This window comes from Engraulis encrasicolus, chromosome 1 (genome assembly GCF_034702125.1).
Source record: "Engraulis encrasicolus isolate BLACKSEA-1 chromosome 1, IST_EnEncr_1.0, whole genome shotgun sequence".
Lineage (NCBI taxonomy): Eukaryota > Metazoa > Chordata > Actinopteri > Clupeiformes > Engraulidae > Engraulis > Engraulis encrasicolus.
Genome location: NC_085857.1, coordinates 11138031 through 11148030, shown reverse-complemented (window position 1 = coordinate 11148030; position 10000 = coordinate 11138031). Strand labels below are relative to the sequence as shown.

Below are 10000 nucleotides of genomic sequence, written 5' to 3'. Positions count from 1 at the left end.
TGGGCCAAGCCCTGAGCCACAATTATTTTCACAGCTGATTGCTCCAGCTCAAGCCCAACACTATAGCACAGTAGCCTATGTCCAGCCATACTGACGATACTGTCTGTTAGGGTACCGTACATACCAGCACACGCAATCCTCCCTATCTTACACAGTATGCTAGAGCTCATATTAGCATTCAATCAGCAGGAAAGTACGATGTGACATATTGTAGCCTAGCCCAGTGTTTCTCAACAGGGATGCCGGGGCACAGCTTTCAATGTTTTGAAGTGCTTTAATTTAATGTAAGGTTCATTTACTCTGGAAATGCCCGTGGAAGTAATTGAAACATGAAAAAAATATGCCAAATCGATTATGGCGAATTCGCTCCGGTAGCACTGGTCGCGCACCCTCCATAGAGAATGAATGACTTCCGTCGCTTCATTCGCGTTGGTCGCTCCCGATGTACACGGGGCATTACAGGTACAGTGCTGATGGTTACAGTAATGATTCACATACTGCACACACTGATAAGCACACATTAATGACCAGGGTTCCCAAGGGTCATGGAATTTCTGGAATTTCATGGAATTTCATAAACGTTTTTCCAGTCATGGAAAGTCATGGAATTTTACCATTTTACCTTTACAGTCATGGAATATCATGGAATTTTCTTTACATTTGTGCAGAAGCAAAAACTTTTTAGTTTGGTGTATAACATTGTTTCTTACTGGTTATACTATAACGCTTTGCCAGAGACGGTTTGGATCCTCGCTGTGATGTGCAACATTCTAGAATGCAATGACCCCACATTAGTCTGGCAGTGGCTCGGCATCGGTTCTAGGGGTGAAGATCATCTTCAGTTTTCACGCTTTTTTAAACTTTTTTAAAGTCATGGAAAATCATGTGATTGTATATCTGAATTAGAGTGGGAACCCTGAATGGCACAAGTGCTCTTTAGACTGATCATGGTGTTTTCACACTTTTTTTTATCTTGTGACAAAGCCTTTTAGCCCAAATGTGTCCCATTGAAGAGATATTGCTGTCAAATGTGCAGTAGCTACACAAGCCAACCCACTAATAATACTTTGAAAGCCTTTTCTTCAGTTTCCATATTGACATAGTTACTGCACTTTGGCTTTTTTAGGGCAGTATTGTCTATTATAGTGTTTCCCAACCTTTTTTTGTATCTCCTAAAGCCTTTTCGTCATACCATAAATATCCCCTCAGTCATGGCCGAGTCTGTATCCCAATGTGACTGCTCCATACATGTTATACATTTTTCCACACAACCCCTGAAGTGTGTGCACATGCCTGCCCCCGTTGTGCATGACGCTCATTTTCACAACTGATTGGCAAGCTACCGTGGCTCAAGGCCAATGCCCTAGCCCGTACCACTCTAGACGTACACACTGTAGTATACTGTGTGTGAGGGTGCATGTATTTTTGCTTGTTCCTTTCAAAGTTCAAGAAGCAATACTGGTGTGGGTCAGTGATCTCACCCTACAGTGTTCCAGGGACTCTGCAAGTCCTCCTCTGTTAGTGTAGGATGCTCAGGATGCTAGTATGCTGTTGAGGCCCAATCACTGTTACTGTAAAAAACTGTTGGTGATTTTGTGAGACTGTGCATACATGCATGTGTGTGTGCGTGCGTGTGTTTGTGTATTTGGTGCTTGGTGTTTCAGTGTATGTGTATAATGACTTTATGTCTGTGCTGTAAACACGTGTTTTCATTCTTCTAAATGAAAAAGACATTTTTAGCCAATCAGAGTGCACAGAGTGAATCTCCTGCCTCCAGACACCGTATGCTGCAGGCTAAAGACAGAGATTTGAGCTCCACCATGGTGATGTACAAGTCAGGTTCAGTGTAGTGTGAAATTGCAGTGGATGGGATGTAAATGCAGTAATGTACGTATGTGTTGTCAGGCGGTTTCTCAGCCACTGTGCAAAACAGGGACCTTCAGAGGGAGGGCATTTTACGGATTGTGTTCTTTTGTTGTTGTTGGGGTTTTTATGGGGAGGGGGGGTGCTCCATCTCGTCACTCTCTTGTGCACTGCTGCACTGGGTTGTGTTTCTTGAAATCATGGTTACTAGACAGTTTGCAACTAGGGTAATTGCCAATGGGAAATTGCATTGCAAACAACTCAGTGTTTACCAGAACGGCAACCCACTAAGTCGTCATGTGTTTCACATTCCAATGTTCCTAATCCTATACATATACTATATAGTTTACAATTAGCACAGGTTGGAAATGAATACATAAATAAATAAATACTAGGGCTGGGTCTTAACACGATTAATTTTGATAACTACTTACTCAAACATTAATGCAATTTTAAAAATTAACTCATTTTAATTGCATTATAATATAGTTACATAGTTACCTGATGGTGTACAGCCTGCTGAAATTGAAAAGATTTCTCTCTTCTTTGAAAAATGAACAGTATTTTGTTGATTAAGCTTATTTATTTTCATTATTCAAAATCCATGTGAAAAAAATATTTTTCACTGCTCTCAAGTCAGATATTTAAATGTGATTAAAATGCAATTCATTTCGATTAGTTAATTCCAAAGCCTCTAGTTAATTCGATTAAAATTTTGAATCGGGTCCCAGCCCTAATAAACAAAGATGCTGATGCATACTAAGTGATATTGATTGCAAAATTACTTAGCAAATTACAAAAACTACAGACACAAGAATTATATACTGTAATAGTATTTATTAATAATAATAATCAAAAAAGAATAATAATAATCATAATAATAAAAGAAAAGAAATAAACATTTGGTAGAAATATAAAGTTTGAAGTTTGTGTGTGTGTGTGTGTGTGTGTGTGTGTGTGTGTGTGTGTGTGTGTGTGTGTGTGTGTGTGTGTGTGTGTGTGTGTGTGTGTGTGTGTGTGTTTTTTTTTTTTCATCCACACTGCATCCAAATTTTGTTCCATCGATGGCCAGAATGTCCTTCTTCATGTCTGGCTCCCATGCTAGAGTTTGAGCAGCTTCCATTGCCCCGGTTGCCTTTACAGATGTTTGGTTGCGTCTGTCAGTCATGTCTGCATCAATTGTTTTTGTTTTTCTTCATTTTGTTGTCGTCCAGTGTAAGCCAAATGGACCACTGAAATAAAAAAGTAAAGTTTTTAGTTTGTACAGTAGAATAAAGACAGTAGTTGTTGGATCATAAAGCACTCATCGACTTGTCGCATAGTAGCTACAGTACGCTGTAAAGCATTTCTCATTTTATTACGAAACTATTAGTACCAAAGTACAATACACACCTGAAAATCCCTCTTTACAGAAGGTCCTCACAGAACCACAAGTCGTCGGGTTCCCTGTCTAAGCTGTACGCTTCCTTCATCCTTAGCGCCCTCTTCTGGGCCCGTTTGGCCTCCCACTTGAGCAAGGAGCTCTCCAGGCGCTGCCGCATCTCCTCTGCCTTCACCAACGCCTTCCTCTTCTTCTGCTCCCTTTCTGATCTTAACAGTATGTCTGTACTGAACCCTGATAAAACAATATAAAAGCCTTAGTCCTTAGTGCTTGAATGCAACAGTACAGGAATTTTATTTTAAACAAAATGAAATATAGTCATTATCATTTGACTACAACATTACATTAATTTTATATTTAAGCTACTTTGACGGTGAAATGTAAGCTCCATGTGAGATCTTTTGAGATAAATAAAATATATTTACAACCTGAGTGATGGAATTATAAAGCACTTGTAATGCCTAATATACCATGAAAAAAAGGGGTATTCCCTATATCTTACATGGCGCGTATAGCTCGTCCCCCTCCTCCTGCTCTCTCTTGAACGTCTTTTCGATCTTCTTGCTGTAGTAGTTCTTGGCTTTCTTGTTCATCCACTTAAGCACCCTCCTCCTCACGCTCTTGTCATTTACGTTCTCATAGTCAACATCTGCTATTTCATGCTCTGATGAGGCGGCCTCAGAACGGCCATCTCCCTCTTCACCAGCACTGGCGTCTGAAGAGCAGGCCAAGAGGTTGACTAGAGAGGGACTCTTCTCCAGGGTCCCCAGGTGCTCCTCTGTGCCATCATGCAGGAGTTTGTCCCCTTCCACTTCTTTAGCTGAAACATCTTTGTGAGCCTCTCCGTCCTCCTGCTCTCTCTTATGGGAGGCATGTTCCACCTGCCTGTTCTCCTTTGCCATGTCTGTTGGCTTATTCAACAACACTCTTGGCTTCTCGTTTGCGTCCACCAGTGTATTTGTTCTCTTTGGTGTTGTGTTGTGTGGCGTTGTGGCGTTGTGGTGATCTTCCTCCAAAGTGATGGATTCCAATCCATCATCATCATCCACCACAAACTTTGTCTTGTTGTCTTGAATTCTATCCGTAGATGCTCTCTGATGCCCTGGTGTCATAGACTGTTGCAGAGGAGAGACAACAACCTTCCTTTTTGTGGAACACAAAGCTATGTCCCCAAAGTCAAGCTGGGGACTCACCTGTTTCCATGATTCGCTTGGTTGTATGAGCAGTTCGCCCTTCAGGCTGTCCCACAACCCAGATCTCCCGTTGATTTTCACCTTCTCTGCTGCTGTCACTTGACTTGTCTTGTCTTGCACCTCGCTCATCATCAATGCATTGGTGACCACCGGAGCCTCCACATTGCCTGTTTCCTTGTGGTCCTCGCTGCTGGGGGGGCACCTCGTTGCACGCAACGTTCTGCGATCCTTCTCATTTTTCACCTCGTCAGGATTTTTATTATCACATTTCTTTGTTTTCAGCCATTCTCCAAACCAACTGTCTGTTGTCTGGCGTGTTCCAGCGATTTGACTCTGCTTGTTGTTGTTGTCTAGCCATGTCATAGCTGCTGCCTTTTCTGGCACCTTTGTCTTCTCATCAACAAGTGCGTCTTCGGTTTTCTTTAATTGGGTGTAGCTCATAGTATTGTCAAGTAATCCTCTTGGTTTTGTTCTTTGTCTTCCCAGTTCTCTGGCCTGCTCCTTTGGCTTACTGACATGAACCCCAAACATCTCTTGCTTTCGCTGGTTTCCCATCAACTTCCTCTGATTGTTACGTCTGAGCTCACTCCACCATTCCTCGCTTGTGTTTGGCCATTCCATCTCTTGTTTATTGACCTCAACGTCTATTTTTTTATTAACAGGATTTCTCACCTTTGGTGCTACTGCCATGATTTTGTCTGATTTTGCAGTTTGCTCTGTCCGATCGATCTGTTTCTCCTGTGGCTCATGTCTGCTCTCCTCTCTGTTCTGCTGATGCCTGCTGTTAATGTCAGCCCGTTTGTCCTCTTTGTTGATATTACTGAGCCAGTTATCATTATGCTTCTTGTGTTGAGGTGTCTCTGTATTTTCAATTGTTGATTCTTGTATCCTTCGCCTTCCTGCTACCACGGTGGCGGCGGCGGTAACACTTTCTGAATCCAGAAGTTGTTTCGTCTTGGATTCACACAGCCAGTCCATCTTCTGATGGCTTCTCTGGCTAAATATTGTCTGTTTGGTGTCTTGTTTTTTCACCTCTAAAAGCCATCCTTCTTCGTCAGCATCTTTTGCGTGTCTTGTTGTTGTATGTCTAGATCTTAGACTCATACCTTTGTTGTCTTCATCTTTCGTCTTCTCTGGTTGGTCGACCAGACCCTGCAACATTAGTATGCTCTCCTGTCTGCTCTGCTGGCGTCTCTTGTTGATTTCAGCCTGTTTGTTCTCTCTGTTCTTGACGGCCATATCTCCAAACCAGTCATCATCCTCCAGGTCCTTGTGTTCAACAAGTTCAAGCTGTGCTGTCTTTTCTGCTGCCAGTTCACATGTCTTTTGCCTTCTTCCTGCCACCACAGGCCTCACTTGGCATCCTGAATGAAGGAGATCTTTCTCTGGGTTTACGTCACACAGCCAATCCATACCTTTGCTCGTGACCTGTTTGGCTTCTGGTTTTTTACTTCCTTTGTCAGCATCAGCCTGTCTTGCCATATTCCTTCTTGTTGGTGTTACCATAGTGATGTTATTTGTTTCTGTCTGCTGTGGCTGCAAGCCTTTTCTCTCCTGTTCTCTTTTTTGTCTGTAATCCGTCAGCCATTCCATCCCACACTTTTTCTGGCGCGTTGCCTGTTTTGGTTGTTCGTTCTCCCCATGGCTTCTATTCTCTTCACCACCTGTATGTACTGACACCTTGTTCTCAATTTGAGGAGGTGTGTCTTTAGGTTCAACTGGAGCATGTTTTAGGCTTTCTTCACTTTCTGCTATTGTTATTTCACTTCCTTGTATTGGTTGTTCTTTTTCCATCACTGGCTTTTCCTCTTCCGGAATTTCATTGTCTTTCATGATGTAGGATTGACTTTCCACTTGAATGTTTTGTCCATCTTGAAAATCTACCTCGGTGTCTTCTCTTTTGTCTACAATTCTTTCAAAACATTCAGTGGTCATCTCTTTCACCAGCCCAGTTTTCTCATTGGTCTCTTCCATCGTCATAGTTTCTTTCTCGCCAGACTTGGATGGTATTTCCACTTGTGTGAAAGCCTCTCGTGTGATGTTCTCCACGTTCTCCAGCTTTCTTTCCTCGCCTGTCTCTTTGCCGACGACTATTTCTTTCTTCTCCGGCTTGGTCTGAATTTCCGCTCGAGTGAGAGCCTCTTTTGCGATGTTCTTCTGTTCCTTGTGTTGCTTCAACATCACTTGCTGTTGCTTTTCTTCTGCCAGCGTTCTGTTGAGCTCTAGCACCCTTTTCTCACATTCCCGTCGCCGTTTTCCCTCCATTCTCTTCCATCTTTTCTCAAGTTTCTTTCCGTCCATCTTGCCCTCCATCTTAAATTTGTGCTTCATGGCCTGCAGATCTTCTTGCATTTTAAGCCATATTTGCATATCCATCGGATGCCTATTCTCTGCCCTCGGCACTGTGTTCTCCAATTGCTGTTTCATGCTGTTCTCTCCATTTGTTTGTCTCTGTGGCTCCGGTTCTTCTGGCTCTGCGTCCGGGCATTCCACTTTCCACGGCTCTGCTTCTCTCTGAACATTCTGAATATCCTGAATATTCTCTGAATATTTCTGCTGCTGCTGTTCTATCAGCCTAAACAAGTCCTCCTCCACTCTATTAGCCATCTCTCGTTGTCTTTCTCGATGATGCTCAATTGCTTTCTCCTTTACATCACACTGCAGCTTCCACTGACGTTCCATCTGCCTCATGTCTCCCTTGTACCTGTTGAGCTGCATAGCTTTCTCCACAGCAAGCCTGTGCTCCATTTCCTGACGTTGCAACTCCAGCTGATGCTGACGCAGCCTGTCCAGTTCCCATTGTCCCAGCTCCACACTGTTGTCAACCTGCTGTCGCTCTTTTTCTCTCTCCTCCAATGGTCTGCTCCATTTATCCTGATGTTGTCCTTTCTCTCTCTTGCTCCTCGCCATCGCTGCCATTCTTTCAATCTCTCTTGATGTTGTCATCTGCTGTTGTTTATTAGTGCGTAGGAGGTGTCTAGGTGTCTCTGTTACCTCAACTACTTCATCATCATCAGTGGTGCTGGTCCATGGTGCTGGTGCAGACATGCCCTGTCTCTGCTCCAGTCTCAGCAGCCGAACAGAAAGGTTCCTCTCCAGCTTTTGGAGCCTCTTCAACTCCTTCTTCATCTCCTGCTTTGTCATCCCCCTGCTCAGCTGACCTGCTGCTGCTGCCGCCTCGTTGTCATATTTGGCCTCCTGTACTTCCTCTTGGAGCAGTCGCTGTTCTTTCTTCTCTTCCTCTCTCTTTCTCTCTTTCATCTCATACTTGGTCGCAGCCTTCTCCAGCCTCCTGTCCATTCTTTTCCTGATCTCCTGAAACTGCCTCTGCAGCTCCATCACTCTCCTCTCCTCCTCCAGAAGTCTGAGCTCCCTCAGCCTGTCCTCTTCTGCCTGTCTTGTGCTGCCTCTCCTAAAAAGCCGTTTAGCACAGCAGCGACACAGTCTGAGCACGAAGGACCAGCATGTTGCCGGGCTCTCTTCGCCCCTGTTAGACGGGTACTGCTGCTGCGGAAGGTCCACTGCGTTGACTGCGTAGACGATGGCTGCTCTCGGCTGGCCCTGTGCAGGGCCCTGACTCGCCTGGCTACGGTCACGCAGTTGACGCTTCCTGGCCATGTGTTCACGATGTTGTTGGTTCATGGCCTGCTTGGGCTTTGGGAGGTTGTCGTATTCTGGAGTTTCGGCATAGGCACGTGCACGGCCTGATCCACCCTTTCTGCCTTTCCTGGAGGTACGTGGTGGACTCACAACACTGTAATTCGGGAAGAAACGATCATGCCATGAGAAATAATGAAAAATCCAACTATCATTGCGCTCAAATGGGTTCAAGACATTCACATTAAGGTGCTGTTTCCACGTAGCAGGATATTTTTATATGTGGGTATTTTTATCTCCTGTTTAGGTGGAAACGCAACATGGGGCTAAAAATAAAAACTCCATTGTAACGGGTGCATTTTAGCCCCCTAACTGGGATATTTTTGGGTTTTAAAAATCTGCTTACGTGGAAATGGAAGACCAAAACCAATGTAACCAGGAGAAAAAAAGATTCACATTTAAAAATATCCTGCTACGTGGAAACAGCTCCTATGATGTTGTGTCTGTCACAAGGGGAAGGACATACATACCTGAAAGTGCGGTCATTATCCTCCTGTGTACCTTCGGACAGGATTTGGCTAAAGGGGCGGGTGTCAGCCCGGCGTGCTGAACGTACCCGACCTTCCATAGATTCGCTCTGTAACACACATTCATCAGTTCGTTAGTTTAGTCATATGTTGTGGACAAGGAAGAAAAATAACGTATGGCAAAGTTTGTATTCAAGCATTTTTTTCTCTGAAATGTAATAGCTGTGACCAGGACTCCCCTGGCAGAAGAGACACGTAGTCTCAATGGGACGATCCTGGATACATTTTCAAGACAAGTCAATCAATATCTCTCGCTCCTCCACAGGTTATCTTTACAAATGTCAATCTTATAAGCAATTTAACAGTGTTATGTATTGCTACATTTCCTGCTCACAATAGTTGTACTTTAGGCTATATTATATAAAATTTACCTTTGTAGAGTCTCACCACTGAAACAAAATGTCCTTTACGTAATGATCAACATCTAAATGAATCAACTCATATGCTGTCCTGATGTATCAACTTGACAAAATGATCACTCTAGTCCAAGATTCCTACTCTACCATGGGAACCACTATGACATCACTTCAATCATCTAAATTCTGTATGTGTCATTCTGCCATGGGAACCATTGACACCACTTTTTTCATCTCACCTGTCACTGTCTTTTGACCTATCATGTCTTTACTTATTACTTATTTTATTTTAATTGGTTACACTTACATCAATAATATATTATTTTCTTTTTTCGAGAGCCTACTTAATTTTAATTCAAATGAGTTAAACAATGTCAGTAAATAATATTTAAAAAACAAGTCCCAAAGCTGCATTTTTACAACCATAGTACAGATTACACTTAGCTGACACTTTTGTCCCAATTTACTTTAAACAACTTTAAACATTTTAGTTCAAGATACGGTAGCTGTATTCTTTCTGTATAACTTTCTCTTTCCTCACAAGGTCACCCAGATACAACATCAGGACCCCTTAGATTGTCAAGACTGTTTTGAACATATTCTCTCACTCCTCCACAGGTTATCCTTACAAATCCAAATCTTATAAGCAACTTGACACTGTCATGTACTGTATTGCTACATTTCCTGCTCAGAATAGTTGTACTTATATTTAAATAATTACTCACCACTGAAACAAAATGTCCTTTACACAATGATCAACATCTTAAGTGAATCCACTCATGTGCTGTCTGTCCTGAGTATCAACTTGACAAATGATCATTCTAGTACAAGATTCCTTCTCTACCATGGGAAGCATTATGACATCACATCAGTCTGTATGTGTCTGTATTCTGTATGTGTCATCATTCTGCCATGGGGACCATTATGACATCACTTCTTGCATCTCACCTGTCACTGTCTTTGGACCTATCATGTCTTTACTTATTACTTATTTTATTTGAATTGGTTACACTTACATCAATA

The 10000-nt window shown here is 42.8% G+C and overlaps 1 protein-coding gene across 1 annotated transcript in view; it reads left to right on the top strand.

Moving 5' to 3' along the window:
- The window catches only part of LOC134447512 (echinoderm microtubule-associated protein-like 6), a 190025-nt gene that overhangs the window by 89051 nt on the left and 90974 nt on the right, over positions 1-10000 (top strand). The gene's annotated exons all lie outside the window — the stretch shown is intronic.